The sequence below is a fragment of the Ochotona princeps genome, chromosome 3 (genome assembly GCF_030435755.1).
Source record: "Ochotona princeps isolate mOchPri1 chromosome 3, mOchPri1.hap1, whole genome shotgun sequence".
Classification (NCBI taxonomy): Eukaryota; Metazoa; Chordata; class Mammalia; order Lagomorpha; family Ochotonidae; genus Ochotona; species Ochotona princeps.
In genome coordinates this window covers 59307595-59330634 of record NC_080834.1, presented here as the reverse complement: position 1 = coordinate 59330634, position 23040 = coordinate 59307595, and the positions used below count along the sequence as shown (strand labels likewise).

Genomic DNA, 23040 nt, shown 5'->3' with positions numbered 1-23040 from the left:
AGTCACACATTGCATATATAAAGTTGACGCAACAACGACAACAAAATCTACTTGTTCCAGTATTCCTACATAGCTCAATTGGTAAATGACCTTGTAGTGTACTGTGTATTCAGCATACAATTATAGAATGGCTAAGTGAATGAACAAATGTTGACCTTCTTAGGTTACCAAAATATAGTAATATCTGTATTAATACAAAACATTCTATCCTTAAGGTCCTGTATGTGCTGCATTTTAACATTTAACATAAAATGATAGAAAAGTAGTATCTCAGAAGCTGAATGCCTTGGCAATTTTTCTCTGATTGTCTCCAAAAGCTAGAGTGGCCCCATGACTGACATTTATCATTTGGAATTTTCCTGTGCTCAGGGACCCAGAAGCAGAAGCTGGTAGAGGCAACCTCACCCTCATTACCAGCAAGCAACTGGGTTCTACAGTCAAAAGGTTCTCCATCAGTCTGTTGCTGCTATTAAAGCCTGGTTCTAGGACAACACCAAGTGTCAGAACCACTAGTGACAAAACGTACCTGAAGAAATGTAATATTTCATCCAGATGACCAGTGCTTAAAAAGGTAATGCAGTCCCTTAAGGTTTGTTTTTCCATTTTTCATTGCATGCAGAGTTAAAGCAAGCTGTCAGAGAGATATTGCGGCTTCAAAATAGTGACAGCTATGATGCAACCACGACAGGCTGCAAGCCCTATGTCCTATGTCTTATGAGTCACTAGCAAGCTGGTATGAGGATCACTTACCCTGGCCCAGGGAACACCTAGGAAGTGTGACAACAAGACCTAAATCCTGGCTGTTCTAGGGCCTTGGCCATCACTGCAGTGATGCTACCTTCATAAACGTTAACGCTTACCTTCACAGGAATATTTTGGACTCCCTTTGTGAGAGTAATACATGATTATTAATGTGGATTGAACACAGTATGAAAAATGGGGCGCAGTACTCCAAATTCTGGTGATAGGCTGCAAAAAATGACTAGGTAGTAATAGAACAGTGTTTGACTCATCTTACAAGATTGTTCTTGCAATCCTGTTATTAAAGCTTTGCTGGAATTAACAAATCTCTTCAGGCAGTTCCTAAGACTGAACTTTAATGTGAAACAGACTAACTTGAAAAAAAAAAATCATCCTTGTAGTAGTTGTCTAAGTTAACATATTTTAAGATCCCCGAATGTGACAAGTTTGTGTTTGTGTGTGCAGAGACTATATGCATACTCCTATGTTTAGAAAAAACAAACACATGTTATGCACAGCATACATATGTATTAAGATACTAATAGTAGGAATGATTAGGAAACTAGACTTGAATTCAAAGTATATGCCTTTATTTTCAAGTATGATTACTTTATACAAAACAGCAAATAAAGAACTGATGGCTGATTTTTCAACTATTGATCAGCTGAGTGTTTATTTCAGAAAGTATATCAATTATATTGATCCTTGTTTGCCTGAACAAAAAGTTGCATTGGTTTTTCAATACAGTCTTCTCAGTTTATTTTCTTTCATTTTAGTAGTGAATTTTGTAATAAAATTACCATTTTAGATTAGGGAAACAGACATGATTTTAAAATTTTTTCATGGCTTGTATCTTTTTCTTTTTTTAAATTCTGTTTTTCTTTTGTGTTTCCAAAAGAGCTAAATAAAGTAATATTGTCATTTGAATTGCTAAGGACATTAAGCACAGAGAAATATAAATTCATCCTAGAAAGCCCCAACCTGCAATACAAGATAACAAATTCAGTGGTGCTTTTAATCATTTTATTATAAGAAAATAAAAGTATCTGTGTAACTCAGAATAAGAACTGGGTTATCTCATATATTTCTTGTAATAAGTCTAGGTGGAAGATGTTATCATTGCCTGCACTGGAGAGATGAGGAAGCTAACGCTTACAAAACACAGGGACTCTACACAGTGACAAACAGCCCTGGCAGTGATACAGAAATTTGACAGACCCAGTGGACTCCAGTTGGAACTAGATCATCCAAATAACCTGCTCTTCCTGTGTGCCAGTAATACATAAACTAAGAGCAGGTTTTGATGTCTGTTAAGTGATCTCCGGCACACACACACACACACACACACACACAATGATACCAATTTCCGATATATTTATGATACAAACTGTTGCTTAGGCAGAATATTTGGAGTGTGATACAGCACATTTGCATTAAATTTCCTCCTGGAGTTTTAGCTTCTGTTGTTTACCAGAAACATTAAGGTGATCTTCAGGTGTACTGCTGGGCTTGGGAAGAAAGCCAGTTTAACAATGTCTTAGTGATGATCACATATATGGTTAGTTGACATTTTACCCTTTAATTCAAGGATATTTTATCCATGTTCAATTAAGTTGATGAGACAGAGTCAAGCTAGATATGTGTAACTTTTGGAAATCGAGATAATATAATGGCTAGAAAACTCATAGAAATTGTCTTTGAAAAAGAAATGCACTAATCTTTAGGTAAAAATATGATTAAGTTTTAAAATGATGATTGATGTTTTAATTTATACTAAAAGTTTTTAAATGAATGCATATCCTAAATAGATGTACACTAAAGAAAAAAGGAAGAGAAAGAATCACACTCTAAAAGACCAAGATATCCATTTTGAGGTCGCAAGACAATGCTTGTGCTATTAATTTCCATGAACTTAGAGTTCGCTAAGAAACAGAATATATTACCTTAACAAAATATCAGGTTTTTTAGCATAATGAATATGAGCTAAATATACTCTAAAACAGCATATCTAGTTTCAAACATCTTTTTCTAAAGATGCCTCTCATATATCTAAACAACATGATGCTTCGCAGAAGATGTGAACATCTAATTCTACTTTAATCATTTCCTTTACCTATTTCTTTGTAAATATACATAGGTTTGTGTACAATATAATTACCCATTTACATATTGCATTACAAATAGTAATTTTAAATGGTTCTCAAATGCCCACAATGCTATTATTTTAAATATATTTTTAAAGTATCTAATGTTTAGAGATCGAAGATATTTAATATTTACATGCAAAAATGTTTTCTGTTCAATTGGAAATATGATATCTACTGAAATACTGTGCAATTGCACATGCATTATAGTCTGCCTCCTTGAAGAAGTAAACAGCAGGGATTGTGTACAACATCTTGCAAGGCAGAGTGGGTCCCTGGTGCACTCCACACATTGACATGCTGCCCAAGGATGAAAGGAAGATGCTGCAGTTGGCCAAGAAAGATAAGGACCCCATGAACAAAACTGAAAACAAGGCCAAAAAGCCAAATAACAAAAATGAAATTCTGCAAATGTAAAGTTTTGGACAAACTCAATAACCTGCTTTTGTTTAGTTAAGCTACTTATGACAAGTTGTTTGTGCAAGTTGCCAATGACAAACTCACAACTCCAGCTGTGGTCTCTTAGAGACTGAAGATTGAAAAGCCCTGGTCAGGGTGATCCTTCAGCAGCTCCTACGTAAAGGCCTTAGCAACCTGGTTTCAAAGCAGGCATCTCAAGTAATTTATACCAGAAATACCAAGAGTGGACATGCCCCCAGCTGCTGGTGAGGATGCATCAACAGGTTCAATGGATTGCACATTTGGAAAAGAAAAACAAACAAAAAAACCCCCAAAAACTCCTTAAAATTTTTTAAGTTAACAGTAGGAGAAAAATCATGATAACAAAAAGGAAGACACTAGGTTGGGCTCAATAAACAGAAGAAGGGTTGAATTGAAACATATGGGGCATTCTTTCTTTATCTCCAGCTCCTTAGTGGAGTCTGCAGTGACAGAAGGAGGCATGAAGATAAGGCGCCTGCTTCCTGATCCTGTCAACAAGACATGCGCTGGTGCCTTGTGAATTGCAGAGCTTTCTGGAAGAAATTTAGATTTGAGATGAATTTAACTGACCACAAACAGGAAATTAGTTGACCCAAGAAGATAGATCTCATTGATCCAAGTCTAGTTTTTCCAGCAAGCTTTGACACAAAAAATAGCAGGTGTCTTGGTCTGAAAGGGCAACATTTTTTTGAAAGTAGGTTGAGGGAGGCTGGCAAATATAACTTGCATTCAAGCAGAACATTTTATTTTTTCTATCACTTCAGCTGTTGTTCCTCATCTCCAGAGACTGCCGGCAACAGCCATTTGGGAAGTCACAATGGATCTATTCTATTCAATCCTCTTGTGAGGATAGGCCATTACCCCAGCAGTGTGGGAGTTCCCAGAACAGATTTTCCTTCTAGTGCTAATTTGTTTTTCTCTGGAGCAATACGCAGAGGAACTAATCATGAGAGTTCATTGCGAATGTTTTCTTCCTGGAAGTTTTAACCTCTGCAGCAGCTGCAGACTTGAAAAATATATGCATTTAAAGCAATTAAAATTTTTTTTAAACATGAAAGACGTAACAGTAATGTGTGCATGATAGGGTTTATTACAGAAAATAAACATACATTAAAATTACTTCCAAAATAAAAATTATGCTTTTATAAACCACATCCCTAATTTTTTTCTAACGATATTTTGAGCTTCTTAGTAAAACTGAGTGAATTAATGAAATTCCAGAAATTAGCATCATGTGAAAGACTACCAAAGAAACAACAGAGTCTATGATTGGCTGTTTAAGAAAGTAACAAGAGAAACTCTTAAAGGCAAGCATTAATGTTATCATACAATAGTATTACTTCTGTATAGAGATGCATAAAGACAATCCAAAGAAACGCCATGTTATTTAGAAGCTTTATTTTTATTCATTTACTTTGAGTGGTGTCAGAATTACAGAGAGAAATTGAGGGAAGGGGTGGGAAGGAAGGGAATGAGAGAGAAATAGAGAAAGAGATCTTCCACCTGCTGGCTGACTCAGACAACACTGAGCAAAGATACAGCCTGGAGTCAGGAACTAGATGCTTCGTCCAGGTCTCCCATATGGGTAACAGGGACCCATACACTTTGGTTCCCTTTTGCTGCTTTCTCAGGACATTAGCAAGGAGTTGGACAGGAAGTGGAGCAATCTGGCATGGGATGCCAGCCGCATTGCAGATGGTGACTTTAGCGCCAAACACAAATGCCAGCCCTATATTTTGAATATTAATTGTGTGTGGTAGAAATGCTTGGTATATCCTGTTGTCTGACCAAGCTGCCACCAGTATGGATTACATGGGATAAGGAAAGAAGCTAAATTAAAAATACAGGCCAAGATGAGCTTCATGTTCATCATACCCCATAGTTCATGCTACTAAGTTTGTGGCCCTTTATATTCCCTATATCGCTTCTCTGTTACATTGCTCCCCTCCATGCACACATATAAATGGTTATCATCAGTTATCATCAGTTTGCAATCATTACTTTTCTCTCTGAAGGGATTCATGTCATTGTTATTACAGCAATATTGAATTTAATCAATTCTTTCATAAAGTATCCATTTTACTTCCACTGAATTCCAATTATTCTGTTATATTGACTATTATATTGTTATTATATTATGATGCTAATTATATTGTTAATGATTACAAACATATTTTAAATCTTTGAAATTTAAACAGTCATTACAGACTATGTATGTGCAGGTTCTTTGTGCCTATTTTATTTTTTTCTGGACATTATGTAATTAAGAGTATTAAATATGACTTAATAATCAAAATGACAAATAAATGTCAGAGTAAAATTTTTATATTACATAAACATATATTATTGTCACTGAAGGTCATTAAAATGAAATACATATATCATGTATATTTTTAAATTTGTAAGCCATTAGTGTATAACTTGACAAAAAGTTCATCTTACAGTTTGATTCACGAAGAAAAAATGCTCAACGTTTTCTGAAAGAATTCAAATTTTTCTATTATATCATTAAATGTAAAACACGTTCATCAGCTGATGTGATTAAATTGATGTACCAAGCATTTTTTTAACTAAATCATTTGACCTCTTTAAAAGTTGAAAATCAAATTGCAATATTTTGAAACCAATAGAAAGAATTTTAAGTGTGGGAGTACAGGAGAACTTGTATAATGCAAATAATGATGCTGTAAGTTACCGTTCTATAGTACCAGAAGTCTTAGATGAGGGCTTCTGGTGATCAGTAAGTTGTAAGTCATGGATAACCTCATAGAAACAAAGAAAGTGAGTGTTGTCATGTTTTCTTCAAAAAATGGAAAACAGAAAACAAGGCTCAAAAACTAATTAAACTTGCTGCAACTGAAATGAAAGCATTTTGATGCAACTTATTAAAGGGAAAATACTGTGAAATTAACAGTAATCAAAAGCTAATTAAGGTTGATGCAATAGGAACAGTCAAAGAATACTTGATAATGTTTATTGAACTAAAGAAATACGGCTGTTAAAAAAAGGACACATTTAGAATTCAAGTAATTACAAGGAAAGGCTAAAAATTATTCACCAGTATATTATATAAAGAAAAATTGAAGTATATACTTTTTGGTGGAATCTTGGCTTTATTTAATGACCATGTCTCCATGTGAAATTAAAAATAAAGTAATAATGCTATCTTTTTTGTTCCTCCTTCATTACCCATAATTATTTATGATTCTAAAATCGCAATGAAAAACTGGCTTTTTCACTGCATGAACTATTTAACTTTGATAATGAATATATAACTATTTACTTAATCTAAAATCTGATAGCTAAATGTAATGCTTTTCCTGGATGAATAATATGAATACAAAAGATGTTGATGATTTCTTTTTTATTGTGAACTAAGTAACCATGATTTCGACATTTGCAATTATGGGATAAGATAGCCCTCACTTTTTCGGTCTCATTTTCCTAAATTTTCCTTAATGCAAATTAGTTAGAAAGCTTGATGGTGTATAGGAAGTAAGGCTGCCTATTGGAGTGAGAAATAATTGAATTCCAAAATATATGGATCGGGAGAACCAGTATGAAGACAGGGTTTCTAAGTTAAAATGGAAAAACAACAGTCAGACTACCTAGTAACAGCATGTTTTGCTTATTATTATTTGTCATTAGTCTTTCGCATGAGAGCTAAGCACAGAAGAGAAAAATAGACAACATGTATAATTATTATATATATTTAAAAAGCTGTTTAAAAATATCTCCATTTAATTCAGAACAGTTATCTGGATGGAACCTCTCTATCTGAACACTAAAAAAGAGAGTTTATGATGCAGATAAATCAAAAGAAAAAACTTAAAAAGTAACAGCCTTTTTGACGACTCCCAGGCACTAAGCTATGCAATGAGTTATGGTCACCGAGTGAACAGCCTTGTTCATTTGGGATCCACAGCCATCTTAGTTGGCTTTGCTTCAGAAAAAAAAAAAAAAAAAAAAAAAAAAAAGCTGCAAGGAAGAGGCTTGTGGCACCAGATCATAGATTTTAAAACTCCCTGTGCACATTTGACAAAGAGAACATCTTGACCAAGTGCATATTCTGGCACCCACTCCTAGAGACTGATTTCATAGGTCATAGAATGTCCATGGCATCTGAAATTCTACAAAGCACCCCCAAGTGGATTTTTGCAAGGCCCCTTCAATTATATTTTGAATTGTAGGTTATAACTTCCTTTGTACCATCCAAGTCACTACAGCCAACTTCATAACCCCAGTCTCATTCTATTATTGCAATTGGGATTTTTTTTTAATCTAAAACTGACATACAAATACAAATATACTACAGAGCCAATATGAAGTAGTTTAACTATTTGATGATTTTTCATCTTGGCTACATATCCAACTCACAAGGGGCTCATTAACAAAGCATTGCTGGGGCCAGGTACAAAATTTATTGAATCATTCTTAATGGATAAGCCCTTTACTTCTGCATTTTAAAACCATTTCCCTATATAACATTAATGTGGAGTATTGATTGAGAGTCACCAACTGTAGATAGAAAAAATGATCAACAATAAGGCTTCTAATAAGAACGTTTTAAATTCCTGTTAAAATTCCTTACTATAAGATCTGATATACTGGGGTCAGCACTGTAACATAGTGGATATAAGACCATGGCTCAACATGTCAGCAATCCCATATGGGCACCAGTTCATGTCCTTGCTTTCTAGTTCTGGTCCAACTTCCTTCTGATGGCCTGGGAAAAGTGGCATAAGATGGCCAAGTTGCTTGGGCCTCTGTCACGTGCATGGAAGACTAGAATGAGGCACTTGTCTCCTGGCTTTGGCGTAGCCCTGACAGCTATGAATGGAAGATTCTCTCCTCTCTCTTCTTCGTGTCAATGTCTCACTCCTCTCATATACATATGCAGATAAACACTCTTTCTCTTTTTAAATTACGTAAATCAATCTTTTTAAAAAACTCTGAGATACTTAGCATTATAACCTTCTCAATGACTTGCCACAATGGCAAATATTTTTACTTTTTTTTTTAAATCACTTATGCCAAGCTGATACTGATACATACTACATCTTTGTGATCATTTGTCTTCCCCCTCCCCTCCCCCACCCCCAGGAGTTACCAGCTTCACTGGGATGGTTAGTCTGTTTCTGCCTTCCGCAAAATTGCTCACCATAAACATAGCTTCGACATTCAATGATCTGGTAATCCTTTGTAACTCATGCCAGTTGGACACAAATTAACAACTGTTAATTAGCATCTAGATTTGATACCTGACCAAAGACAAGCGAATGTGACCTCTTTTTTTTTTTTAATGTTTTCTGTAATGTAGAAAAGAAGAGAGACAGAGAGAGGAGGAGGAGAGAGAGATTGAGAGAGAGAAAGGAAGGAAAGAATGAAAGAATGGAGGAGAGGAGTGGAGAGGAAACATGGAGACAAAGGAGAGGAATCCTTGAAAAGTGCTTTAAGCAGTGCTTTGAACTGATTGTGTATTGGTAATTGTGTATTGGTAATTTGTATCTGATCATAAACATGAAGAAGGATTTTCATATTTTAGTTTTCAGCGAAACTTGTGAGTTACATAACTGGTTTGGTCAATAAGATAAGTTTTAATTCTATCATCTTTTAAATACATCAATGCTCCATGTGCAAAGTGGGAAAGGATGGGCCCGCATGACAGCTTAGCAGATAAAGTCCTTTCCTTGAACGCACCAGGATCCCATATGGCCGCCGGTTCTAATCCTGGCAGCTCCACTTCCCATCCAGCTTCCTGCCTGTGGACTGGGAAAGCAGTGGAGGACGGGCCAAAGCCTTGGTACCGTGCACCCATTTGGGAGACCTGGAGGAAGTTCTTGGCTCTTGGCTTCGGATTGGCGCAGCACCTGCCATTGCGGTCACGTGGGGGAGTGAATCATCTGATGGAAGATCTTCCTCTCTGTCTCTGCTCCTCTCTGACTTTGCAATAAAAATAAACAAATCTTAAAAAATAAAACAAAACCAACAAGTTAGAAAGGAGGAAACTCCAAGATTAGACATGAGCTCCATTTCAGTGGTTACTCAACCACTGTAAATGAGATCATAACATCAAATAAATAAGTCAAAACGCAGAGAAGATGATGCAACATTGTTGTCCAGAAACAATGTGAAATTTATTAAAAAAGTAATACTCGATGCGATTTACATACATCACTAGTGATACTCTAGCAAATCGCTATCAGATCAATGTGATATAGATCATAAGGGTGAAAGAGAAAAGTATGATAATTTTCAATGTCAGAAGCAGGAAAATATTATATAACAGTTAAAACTATAATTATTTGTTTTATTTATTTATTTATTTATTTATTTTTAAAAATCAATTTATTAATTTGAAAAACAGAGTTGTAGGGATGGGTTAGAGCAGAGAGAGTCTTCCATGTGTTGGTTCACTCCCCAAGTCGCCACAGCAGCCGGAGGTAGGCTGGCCTTGAAGTCAGGAGCCAAGAGCCAGCGGCTTCTTCATGGTCTCCCATCTTCCACTTCTTTTCTAGCCTCATCAGCAGGGTGCTGGATCAGAAGTGCATCAGCTGGGATTCAAGTGCACCTATGTGGGCTGCTGGAGCTGCAGGTGGATCTTTAGCCACTATGATATGCTGCCAACTTTATGTAGTGGCATTGATTTATTCTGCTATGTGATGACAGTATCCCTAAATTCTTTAAAATTTATTTTAATTTATTTTTTATTTTTTAAGATTTATTTTATTGTTATTACAAAGTCAGATATACAGAGAGGAGGAGAGACAGAGAGGAAGATCTTCCATCCGATGGTTTACTCCCCAAGTGAGCCGCAACGGGCTGGTGCTGCGCCAATCCAAAGCCAGGATCCAGGAACCTCTTCTAAGTCTCCCACACGGGTGCAGGGTCCCAAGGCTTTGGGCCATCCTCAACTGTTTTCCCAGGCCACAAGCAGGGAGCTGGATGGGAAGTGGAGCTGCCAGGATTAGAACCGGCGGCCATAGGGGATCCCGGCGCATTCAAGGCGAGGACTTTAGCTGCTAGGCCACGCCGCCAGGCCCAGTATCTCTAAATTTAAATCTATAAACATAAAGTGACATAAAGCAATGGGTTTTGCTATATTTAATTTGTCTTTTTTGGAAGATGAGAAATATTTTAAAAAATATGAGTTGCACATATTCCTAATTACATTCCTGACAATCAAATGTCCCTTTCTTAGCCAATCTAGAAATAAACAGATGGTAGCCATTTAGAAAAACAAAATTGAATTGAATGAAATGAAACCAAGACTTTCATTTTTATTGCTGAAGAGGTCTCTCTTATAACAATCGATATCAACACATTTAGATTCTTCCTCAAGTGGATAATTAAAAGTTACCTGAACTAAGTTTGCCTAGGATCTAAAGTAGATTTATTTTTATTCTTCAACTTGCCAGTCACTGAAATGACTTTATCAATGCCACTTGGTTCGTATCGTGATCTTTAAACAAATAAACCCTGTGATCAATAGACTGATACTGAGGTCATGTCGAAAAAGATGGTTTTAAATTGCCTATTCAGTTTTAGTCTTGCAGGAAGGATCGTCTTTGTAGTTTCCCTGGCCATTTTCTTCAGAGCACAACATAAATTACTCCAATTCAGTTTCGATTACTCTCTATTCCAGGTCCATTAAATCTTTCCAAATAGATATCTTTTATGTCACACACATACAATGAAATCCAAGACCCTTTTATCATACAGTTAAGGGGTGCCACATACTGGTCTCAAACACAGAGAGTAATTTCCACATTTGAAAGCAACAAATTAATTCTGACCTCTGCTATTGACTCTTGAAGAAGACGCCTGATACTGCAGGCCTTGATCAGTTTGCTTCTAAATTTTTAAATTATTGTTAGCAGCCAGCAGAAGGTAGAAAGAATCAGAATGCACAATCATATGCGACCACAATCTCTTTCCCCTTTTCTTTCACTGGAATAAATTATTACCTTCGCTGGTAGCACATGGCCGTTTTTACAGTCATGCCTTCAGTGATTTTTCCTTCGACTAGTTTCAGCTCACTGCTTTGAGAGAAAATGTACTTCACCAGCAAGTCACTCTAGTCTTTAGGGGGAGTTTTCTCGTCTCTCCCAAAAGCTCTTTGATAAGTCATGATGAAAGGTCAGAAGCTCTTGGAGTATTTCAGTCCTTCATTACAAGTCATGAACATCCCTTTTATTCCATTAGGTATCTCAAAATGAAAACTGTTTTTCAAAACTGACAATTTGTGGGCAATTATGACATTTAAAATACCAGCCTATGTGAAAATTATAGGGAAATATTTTCTTCATAAAGGATTTTGTACTGCATATGGTGCCACGCAGCCAGGAATTAACTAGAAAGATGGGGACTTTCAGCAGAAATAAAGGAAGTAGCATACAAAGTCCTAATTAAAGGGAGCATTTTCTTGCTAGAGCTACTTTGATAATGGAGGGAAAGTGATACAGTAGAAACAGCTTAAGCTGGATCTGACTTTTGTAAGCAAGGCATCTATGGACATATAACACTTGCAATGGCTGCAAAATAACGTCTCAAAGATTCCCTGAAATTCTGGGTTGCAAGTTTCTTCACTGAGAAAAACAACACATCATCAAGTATGTGGAGGCCCTAAGGAAAATTTCAACAATAAAAAACAAACAAAAAAAAAAGACAAAAAACAGTAACAGAAAATGCAATTATCTAACACACACCTGATTTACAAGGAAAGCAAAATTCACTGAACATTCCAACTACATATAGCGGGGCTTCTGCTTTACCTTCAAGTTCACAGTGGCTATATCAGCTACATGATGAAAAACGTCCTTATGAGCACAATTTCAGGCAATCTTTGATTATTTCCCTCTAGTTCAGAGTAAACAGTGATTAACAGGATAAGGCCAACAGGTCATAACAAAAGAAGTCAAAATTGTTCTCATAGTAGCTACCTCACATACACTTCAAATTTAAAAGTGCAGCTTTTAAAACCTTCTCAAAATATTTCTATCAAAACAGTAATCACCAGTACAGAAGGAAAAAGAAAGGCAATTGCAGCACAACTACAAAGCTCTGAGCAAAGCACAGCTTGTTTATTTTCGTTCCCTTTTATTGTTCACTAAAGATTGGACGTTCTTCAAGAAATTAAATATTTGTGTAGTCTTAATTCTTACCACCTATCTGGGATCAAGAAACTACCACACTCATGTTTTTAGTATTCACACTTACTTGTAACTCTCTTCAAACACATGTCTGTATATCAATATGGCGCATGAGTGTCTAATGAGGGAATTTAAAAGTCCTAGATAACATAATAGTTCATCTCTGTTGGTACTGAATTGTGTAGTTATTAATAAAATGCATAACCTTGCTGGACCTCTCTCTGTACAGAGAAGCCCTATGCATATCTACATGGAATATATCCCAAGTTCTCCTATGAATGGCTGACAGCACAGATAGAGCTAAACTGTTACTTACAAGCACACCAATCTGATCACTTATGTCATTATTATGTGGCTACTGGGCGTGCAGGCCATATTGTTGGGTAAATGTGATAAAAAAGAACATTCACTTCTAGGGTGGATTGAGATTTCATCAGCTACACAGAACAACATGTGGCTGAAAAACCGATTCCTGTAAATTTTTTTAGTGTATTTGATCTATGGCTAGCTCGGTATAATTGACACTGTTGAAAAAGAATCTGCTAATACAGGATGCAGCTGTATGCAAATGGAGATTTAAAAAGATCCCACCTATGGAACTTCAACCCTCTATGTGATATATAACAATCACCTGGATGCTGTTAAGCCCAGTGCTATGTACACAAATCTCTTCTTTTCCTCTGCTAGGTTTGGAAGGACAGATCATGAAGTATTTAATCCTGCAAATGACACCTACAGATGAGGTCCACTGGATTCGTCGGATTCTATTGTTTCAGGGGTTATAAACCAAACTCAGAACGCTGATCCTGGGACTGAATCACAAGTAAGCCCTGTGAGTAATAATAGTAGCACACAATTCAAGTATTATTACAGAAAACTAGGTGTTTAAAACAGAGTAGAACCAGAAAAGACTAACATATTGAAATTTAAAAAAATCAATACTGTAAATATGAGTATGAAGGAGGAGGAAGAAGACTGAATCCCTACACCTACAAAAAATGTATTGTGGAAAACAATTAAAAAGTTTCAGTGGATCAATTTATTCCTTTTATTTTTAATATGTGCATAAACATGTATAAGTAATTAGAGATGCTAAGTTATGTGTCAATTTAGTAGGTTGTTTAATAAGTGTCCAAAGGATAATTTTAAGCTAACTTCCATCTATCCACTCTTGTTGCACTATTATCATGGACAGTGGGCGACATCAACCTGACTCGCTGAACCTTCAATCCTGCCACCCAGGGTTCGCACTGACAGCAAGCTGGAGTCCTTAGCAGCTGAAACTAAACTAGGAGCACGGATGTGGGATGATGCTGTCTTAATCACTAGTTTTTCCCAAGTGTCCTGAGATGCGACTGTGCAGTAACTCTCAATTTTAAAATGCAGGTATTCCTCACCAAAAGCATGAGCACTCAAAGCTAAATTCAACAAATGTGGTTGCACTAAACTAAAAAGCTGCTGTACAGCAAAAGAGACAATCAACAAAAGTGAAGAAGCAACCAACATGATGAAAGAAAATGTTTGTACACTATACAGTTGATGGCGGCCAGGGTTTACAAAGAGCTTCAGAAACTCAGTGACAGCAAAACAATCTTGTGAGGAAATGGGTAAAGCAAATAAACAGACATTTTTCAAAAGAACAAATTCAAATGGCTAATAGACATATGAAAAATGCTCAGGCTTTCTAGCTGTCAGGGAAATACAAATGAAAACTACAGTGAGGTTTCACCTAACTGCAGTGAGGCTGGCCTACATTCAGAACTCTACAACAATACCTGCTGGTGTGCATATTCTCTCTGTTATAAAAATTATTATATGTGTATATACACATATGCATAAACTGTACAAGGGAGAGTACTATGCTGGGAATTGAAGATACTGTGCAGTATGTGTCTCTACTTCTGAACAAAAATGCAACTCCTAATTAAATTTATAAATACACATTCAAAAAGAAAGAAAGAAAGAAAGAAAGAAAGAAAGAAAGAAAGAAAGAAAGAAAGAAAGAAAGGTTGACAACTGAGATGCCAGCATCTCATATGAGCACTAGCTTTGTGACAGCTGCTTCACTTCTGATCCAGCTCCCTGATGATAGCCTGGGAAGATTGCTCAAGTTCTGGGATCACTGAACCCATGTAGAAGACTTGAAAGAAACTCCTAGCTTTGATTTGGTTCAGCTTCAGACTTGTGTCCATTGAGTGAATTAGCAGAAAGAAGACCTTTCTCTCTCTCTCCTCTCCATAATTCTTTTTAAAAATTAAATAAATAAAAATGAATATTTTAAAAAAAGTAATTATTATGTATTTCCAATATTGAATGCTGAGTGACAGTGGTGGAGGGAGTAGGGAGGAAGAGAGAGAGAGAGAGAGAGAGAAAGAAATATCCCATCCACTGTCTCACTGTCTAAATGGTCCAGTAGCTTGCTCTGGGTCAGGTCACAGCTAGACACTTCAATCTGCTGTCTCACATGAGTGCCAAGAGTCTATGTATTTGATCATTGTTTTGTGGGCTTTTCAGATGTATTCAGAGCTGTATCAGTAGTGGAGTAGACTTGAATGGACAGTACATATAGAATATTAGCATCACAAACGGCAGCTTAAGCTGTTGCAATAAAATGCTGGCTCCAAATAGGTGGGTTTAAACACTTAATACTTTTTCAGTTAACATTAATAATGTCTAATAAATGTGAAAATAGTCCATGCATAAGGATTTGAACAATTAATATGTCCTTAGGCTTTTCTCCCTAAATTCACCTTCTGATTCAGAGATACCTATCAAGTAACAGTTGCAGTTTTTCACAGCACAATATTAAACAATTCTAAAATTCATAGGGAACAGCAGGCATGTCAAAGATCTTATCTGCTCAAGATAATTTTGAGAAAGATGAAACAGTACTGGTGGCATCAAGGTCCCTGATTTTAAACTGTATTATAAAGTTATAGCAATTAAACTACTACATTTCTAGAATAAAAGCAGACATGTAAATCATTGGAACAGAATAGAGAGCCCACATAGAATCCTGCAGATACATCGTCAACTAATCTTTGAAAAGGTTGCCCACAGAACGAGAAGACAAAAGGAATGTCTTCCTTATATAACATTGGGAAAGAGAATACTCATATAAAAGAATGAAATTGTACCTGTCTCTTATGCCATATACAAAAGTAAGAGTGATCCATGTTGAGTAGTTGCATGCAAATGTAAAGGAAAACATAGGATTTAAGGTGCTTATCACAGTAATGACTTTTTTATACTCAATATGACATGAAATGCAAGCAACAAAATCTAAAGTGGGCCAAATTAAGCTATTCTCTGCAGAGTAAATGAAGTAATGATCAAAGTGAACATGCAATGAATTGTAGTAAGAGAACATGTGGCTGAGAAAAGGGTTGATAACCAAATTGTATCTGGAACTTGCACTACCGAGTAGTAATGATAATCATTATGATAATAGCAATAAAATGATGTCTAAAATATGCAAAAAAACTCAATAGATTATTTTCCAAAGAAGACATAAAAATGGTAATAAGTATCTGAAAAAGTGCTTAATATTAGCAATCATCAAACAAATGCACATTAAAACCACTGTAAAATCTCTCTCTGATGGCTGTTAGGATAACTATTTTCAAAGGAGAAGAGATGAGGAGTGGATAAAAAAAACATTGTTCAAAGTTGATGGACATGCAAACTATTCTCTAAAATACTAAAAAGGTTTGTTAAAAAACAAACAAACAAAAAACAGGGCCTGGCACAGTAGCCTAGTTGCTAACGTCCTCACTTGCAAGCACCAGGATCCCCATAAGGGCACAGCTTCCTGTGCTGACCTCCCATCCACCTTATTGTTTGTGACTTGGGAAAGCAGTAGAGGATGGTCTTGGGAGATTGCACCCATGTGGGAAACTTGGGAGAAACTCCTAACTTCTGACCAACTTAGCTCTGGCTGGCAGTTGTGGTTGTGTGGGGAGTGAACCAGCAGACGGAAGATCCTTTTCTCTTTTCTCTCTCTCCTTTCTGACCTTCCAATGAATAAACAAAGAAATAAATGTACACATTCATAAATAAATAAATCTTTAAAAAAGAAAAAGAATCTATGTAATTGCTGATTGCACTACTGAATATATAGTCAAAATAATGAGACTGATATATGGAAGAAATTTCTGTACTCCCAAACACATTATTCATAGTGATAAGACAAGAAAACAACATAAATTCCTAAGGGTGAATGGATACTGACTATCGTGTATACATTCATGATTGTATATTATCCAGTGTCAAAAATCAAATACTGTGACTTGTGCATGGGGTGAGGGGGCACACTATACATGCAATAAGCCAAGCACAAACTCACACAGAGATAACACATTGTCCCACTTACATGCTAAAGACGTGTGTCTCAGAGAAGAGGGTAGTGGGAAATTTATCAGGGGCTACTGGGGTGAGGAAAGAAATGAAGACATTGGTGAAAACGCAATTAATTCCAATTATTAAATGAATAATTTAGTCTTGAACATACAACGTTGAACATATAGTTTGGGTGGTTATAGGAATATTAAGTTATTTGTGATAATGATTACATAGTTGATATATGTATGAAAATCACTATGTTGCACACATTGGATATAGAGTCTTAATAGGAAATATTATTGTAGAAATGTGTTGAGATTTCTTCCTGTGACTACACACATTTGGGAAAAATATCAATAAATACTTTTAGTCCTAACCTATTGAACTATTCTTTCTAAGACACTAAAATTAGGCTCAGGAATATACCTCTTTTAAAACTTTTTCTGGAACATTTCTGATAATTTCTTATTTAACAGTCCTTGTTCTGATTTCTTTGCAACAAAACAAGTAGAATTTATAAATTAGGACAGATAGAAAGTAACTAATTTTTCTATAAATAGGATAATCCTCCATTGCCTAATTTGATGAAACTGAATTTAATTTCTACAGTTCTAATTTCCTTGTTAATTTATTTGATATTAGAGAAAAATATAGCACTTCTAGGCATCTATCCAGCCCAGTATTTGATACAGCTTGTATACTTTACTACACACACCTGAAAAAATAAAATTCATATTTGAAAAATGTATGAACATTTAGATAGTCATAATCTTCTGCTTCATTTGTAAAACATCACTTTTCTACAAGCAATGCTGGAGAGCTGTCAAGTTTTATGGTCATGTGTTTTCATATTATGTTTTCCAAAAATAATAATTCATTTACTTGAATGTTCAATTTCATTCAAGAAAAAAATTACCTCACTGAAACCTACCGTGACTTCTCAAAGCCTTTTCTTTAAGGCTACTGAGGGAATTTTAAAGGTGCTTTTCAGCATCGTTGGCACAGTTTCTCTCCTACTTCTCTGACCCTCTATTTTAAGGTCAATGTTGGAAACTTAGTGGAATTAGAGTTTTCTGCCTTATCTCTGCATCACAAAGAATTCATCAATTCCTGATTACACTTATCTTGCAATCAGAACTTAACAACACTAAATCACTTCTATCTTCCACTTGATTTGTAATTGCTATAATATTTCCTCAAAAGTAGTCTCAATTTCAAGTAAAGGCCCAATTCTCCAAATGGGTTAAATAGAGCTCTCCATTTAATAAAAATAAAATTTTTAATATACATTTTGAGGTAGGTTAATTGTCTTTTTCATTAGGAAAAAGGAGCACACACTGAGAATATCTTTATGCCATCTGAGTAATCAATGAGCCAATGTGGTTATAAATCTTTTGAAAATTCCCTATGGTTCCATTCAAAGGGAAAATATTTATTCTCTTCAGCCTCTTACCCTTCATTTCCTCACTATCATTTCATAACTGTGGGGGGATCTTTTCAACTTGCAATTAAGAGAAGGAGAAAGTATTTCACAGATTCTGTTAACTTCTGCCTTTTACAAAAAAAACTATTTTATTTACATTTGCTATTCTTGAAATGATAAATAATACAAGAATTTGTTGGAACAAAAAGAACTATAGAAACTCTGAAGTCAGGAAAACTATTCATTTATTACTGTTATTTTAGTGATTGAAAACAGAACTTGTGATTTGTCATTATTTTAACAAAAGCAGAGTGCAAAGTAATCATTAAGTTTAAATGCGTTTGTTCCTTAAGCAATGCAGTGGGCAGCTTTACAAACTATAGTCAGGCTTGCCAATAACTCCATGTATCCTACATTTAACCTGCTGGTCCTGTGCAATGCTCCATTTTAAATGATTGATAATCACTTGGAAATATATAGTAAGAGAACAATAATAGATGAGAATTGTTGTAAGTATTATGATTTTCTGCAAAAAGTGCGATTTTTAAGAAGTTAATGATTAGATTGTCATGACAATTATAAAATTAATCTCTTAGCTACAACTGTTTACTTGCTTGGATATATTAATTGAAGTATGAAATATAGCAATTATTTATTAAAATTTGTAAAAAAAATTCAATGCAATCCTGTGAACTAAGCATCTCAAAAGCATTATAGCAATGAGAATGAGCTATGATACTTGGACTGATATTTTAGAACATGTGTGTATTGTGGCTTAAATAATGTTCATTGAAAAACATACAATATAATATATATGCTAGATTATATCTTAAAAGCTTAGTTAGTGACTAATTTTGATACTCCTTTGGTGATGTTTGATTTTTGTCAATGGAATCTCCTGTGCACTCTAAGACTTCACTTATGGCTAAGTGCACCATCCCTAAGAACTGCATTTTCCTATGATCCCCGAATTCCATATTAAAATGACAGAAGATATCAGGATTGGGAAAGCAGGACGTAGGCATTCCTTTTGGTTTTTAGGTTGGCTGCATATGTTGGTTCCAGATTAAGTTACAGATAGTGTCAAATGTAGAGCCAGTAAAGAGTATCTTCTCATTATTGCTCAGTCATAAATTGTACATCTTAATTTTGTTTAAGTTTCACCAAATAGTATAATGATGAAAATCAGGTGAAAAATAAATCCTTTGAATGCTTTCAAAAGAAAGCTAGTGTTTCATCATTTCAATTCTCCTAAGTCTTTTCTCTTCTTGAAATCCCTTCTTATTAGTGCATCATACTCAGCGAAGTTTAAAACTTGTCATGGTTAATTGTCATCAACCCCTATTTCACTTCTCCCCTTGAATATGCATTCCGTTTATTACCAACATGAATTTAAAATTTCCATCATTTCCTGCAATCATCCTTTCATTTCCTAACCATGCTGCTAATTTCTGTCCTCCCTTCTTTATGATTTCATTGTGCTCCATTTGGGAAAATAGCAGCTCAACTCAACAGGCAAACATACAAGGGCCAAAAGGAGATGTGTTGGGTGGGGAGAGAGACAGCCATTTTGCCATCAGATTTTTCCTCTTCCGACATTTGGGGCTGATTTAAAGTTTTAAGCATTTTAAAATTTAAAAATCATTTCCACAGACTGCATATTTCTCATCCTAAGGTAGGAATGAAATGGGTCTCTAGCCTGCCTATGTTCTTAGTTATGCACTCTACATAAGTTCTAATTCCTTACCTCTAACATTGCCACCTAGACCCTCCCAGTGCAAAACACAGTCATCTGTCCCCAAACACGTGGGAACTGTAACCTCACCCCAAATCTGTTAGATGTATCCTGCTTCTCATCCTTGTTCTATAAGTTAACTCTAAACTTTCCACTCTCAGTTCCATTTACTCTCCCTGAGACATTACTCTAAACTGTTGTTAAGCGAAGGCTGTAGCACATCCTTGTTGTATCCCAGATATCATATCCTAAAGCAAACCACCGAACTCTCTGCCTCAGTAATCTTACAGGGAAGCATTGTATAGCAGTGGGAGTGCCTCCATCCTGACAGAATGCTTTTTAAGTACTCTCAGCTAAATATGTTATCTGCTATTCCCAAGCACATTCTGAGTGGCTGAAAAATGTGCCAGAGCCGGATAAAGGATGACAGTAAATGTATACAATTTTCAGCACTGTTTTAAACTCTGTACTGCTACTTCTGTCATCTTTTCTAGACAATGCCCATATTCATGTCCTGTTTTGAGTTTTATCTCATATGCCTAATTGGCTATATTGTTCCTGCCTATGAACTTGTCACTCCAGCACAGATATTTATTTTTACATACATATTTTTTTAAGGTACATACCTAAATATTTACATATCAAGGTGTAGTTGCATAGCTTTAGGCAGAGTGCTTTATTTCTCTATAAGACTATCCACTTCTTCAGCTCGGACACAATTTTGTTTACCTTTCTGCAACTTTAAGTTGCCTAAAATAAGCTATAATTATATAATGAAATGTAATAGCTCCTTTCAAGTAAATGTTTTGTACTAGGATAAATACTTGATATGCATTTGTCCAAGATTGTTGATAGTTTAAATTATACTTCTGCAAATTTGGCAGTATCTCTACCTCATACACAGTACTGCTTCTCACAGTGTCAGCTTTCAATGTTTTATTAGGTTCTCAGAAACACATACAAAATTGAGAACAAATAAGTTCAAACTTGTTTAGTAACTTGACATTGTCATGATTTTCAAATGGAGGTTATGTGTCAGCAAAGGTGATATTTGTTTCAGTTGCTTTTTTTTTTGCTTATTTGTTTTGGTGGAAGAAGATTGGCAAGCTAAAACACTAGAAACACTTTGGAGTGTTAGATTAGTAGCTAGCAGAGGTCATAGATTAACGTTCCATTTTTTTCTATCAAAAATCACTCTATTGAACAAAATCATATGTTGAACATCAGCATTGTTAGCACTAAGTAAAATATTTTGAGTTTACAGGAGTATGTGAAGACTAATTTTTGAGTTAAATATTGTTCTTTGTATAATGTGATCATGTGGAAATTAATTATAAGCAATGATCGGGCATGCCGAGGCACAACACATATTCTCTACTGAGAATGTTAGAATAACTAACAAAAAGAAGAAGAAGAAGTAGAAGAAGAACTCTTAGTTTTTGCCTGAAAAAGTAATTCATTTCCTCTTATCAAATACATGGAAAGCCAACTTTTTTTATATCCTTGATTATCTTACTACTTCTTGCAAAGAACACAGACTGTTTTTCAGTGGCAGGCAAACTCACTGAATCAAGCAAACATTAATGCTTAGCCAATAGGGCTTTTACAATCACTTATGCAACAACCTACAAATTGTGTACAACATCTTTGGTATTAGTGACAACCTTTAAATTACACATGTAAAGAAGTTATCATAGATTTCCTTACAATAATGATAACATATTTTGAATTTTATATTATATCAGAAAAGATTTGCATGTAGAAGTTTTTGGATCCTGAATCAATTTATTTCAACAAAAATGTATTTAACTCTGCCTGGAGAGAAAAAATCCACTGGATTCAACTACCAATGCTGGATAGAAGACGAATTTTAAAAATATAGCAAAATTTCCTTCATTTTGGCTTAAAGATCAAAATGAATATCCTAAGCTTTCTGAAATCTCTTCAAAATCTCTTTTTCCATTCCTATTAACACTCTTGCCTGAGGCTCAACAATCTTCTGTGATAGCTAATAATATAACAGAAAGAAAATGTTACAGTTAAAGGTATGAGTGTATGTCTGTATAATGTTTCTTTAAAGTGTTCTTATATGAGGTTCATATAAACAATTACTGATTCTTTCATAAAGATTTATTTTTGATTGCAAAATAGCAAAGTCTAAGTGCAATAATTCTCTACATTATTCCTGATATGCCACACTCAATGAAAACATGCAATTTTAAATTAATTTGTTTTTCTCATATGTGATGTTTTCAGAATGTATTAATGACATGTTGGAACTCACATTTTGTTTGCCTTATTATGTTTTCTAATACTTCATTAGTAGCTTGCCTGCATGTGGGAGATTTGGAAGAAGCTCCTGGCTCCTGGATTCTGGTGAGTTTAGCTCGGCCATTGCAGCTACTTCTGGAATTAACCAGCAGATGGAAGATCTTTATCTGCCTCTTCTTCTCTCTGTAAATCTGACTTTCCAATAAATATAAAACAAATCTTTAAAAAGAAAATATTGTAGTTTGCCTAGATAGCTAATTCTATCATGACCTCTGAAATATTATAAAGGCCAAACATCAGCTATCATCATTTTTACAAACACACAAATGAAAATTACTTTAATTCAAAATTGGGATGCTGTTTTCCCTAATCTTGAGTGTTGTTCCTGATTGATTCCAAGGTCTAGTCCTTAAATGGCTTCTCCCTAAATCCCCTTTTTACTTTTGCAAAGCCATCAAGCCAAATCTATGCTAAACTTTCAATTTCCTAGACTCATTTACCCAAGTTCCCTATTACACAATCACTTCTTGTATGTTTAAATATCATAGGGTGAAACCTAAACTTCCCCACCCTGGATGCACACACCACCTCTCCCATGGAAAGTTTCTTTACTTTGTTTCCCAATCTGTTATTTCAGATATTGGAGCCAATACTTTAGGACATCAATCATAATCGCTTTTTTGATTCTTCAAGACCATATTCTTGTCACTAATGGGTCCTGTTTGCTGTACTTGTAAGAAAATTTGCTCTACTTTGAAATACACAGAAAATTCAACCTTTATTGCTACTTCT

General features: G+C 35.3%; 1 protein-coding gene and 1 pseudogene across 1 annotated transcript in view; one reads left to right on the top strand and one right to left on the bottom strand.

Annotated features, from left to right (window-relative positions):
• CADM2 (cell adhesion molecule 2) overlaps positions 1–23040 on the bottom strand; it is a 344096-nt gene that overhangs the window by 170218 nt on the left and 150838 nt on the right. The gene's annotated exons all lie outside the window — the stretch shown is intronic.
• On the top strand, positions 3183–13263 carry LOC105942488 (small ribosomal subunit protein eS25-like; annotated as a pseudogene).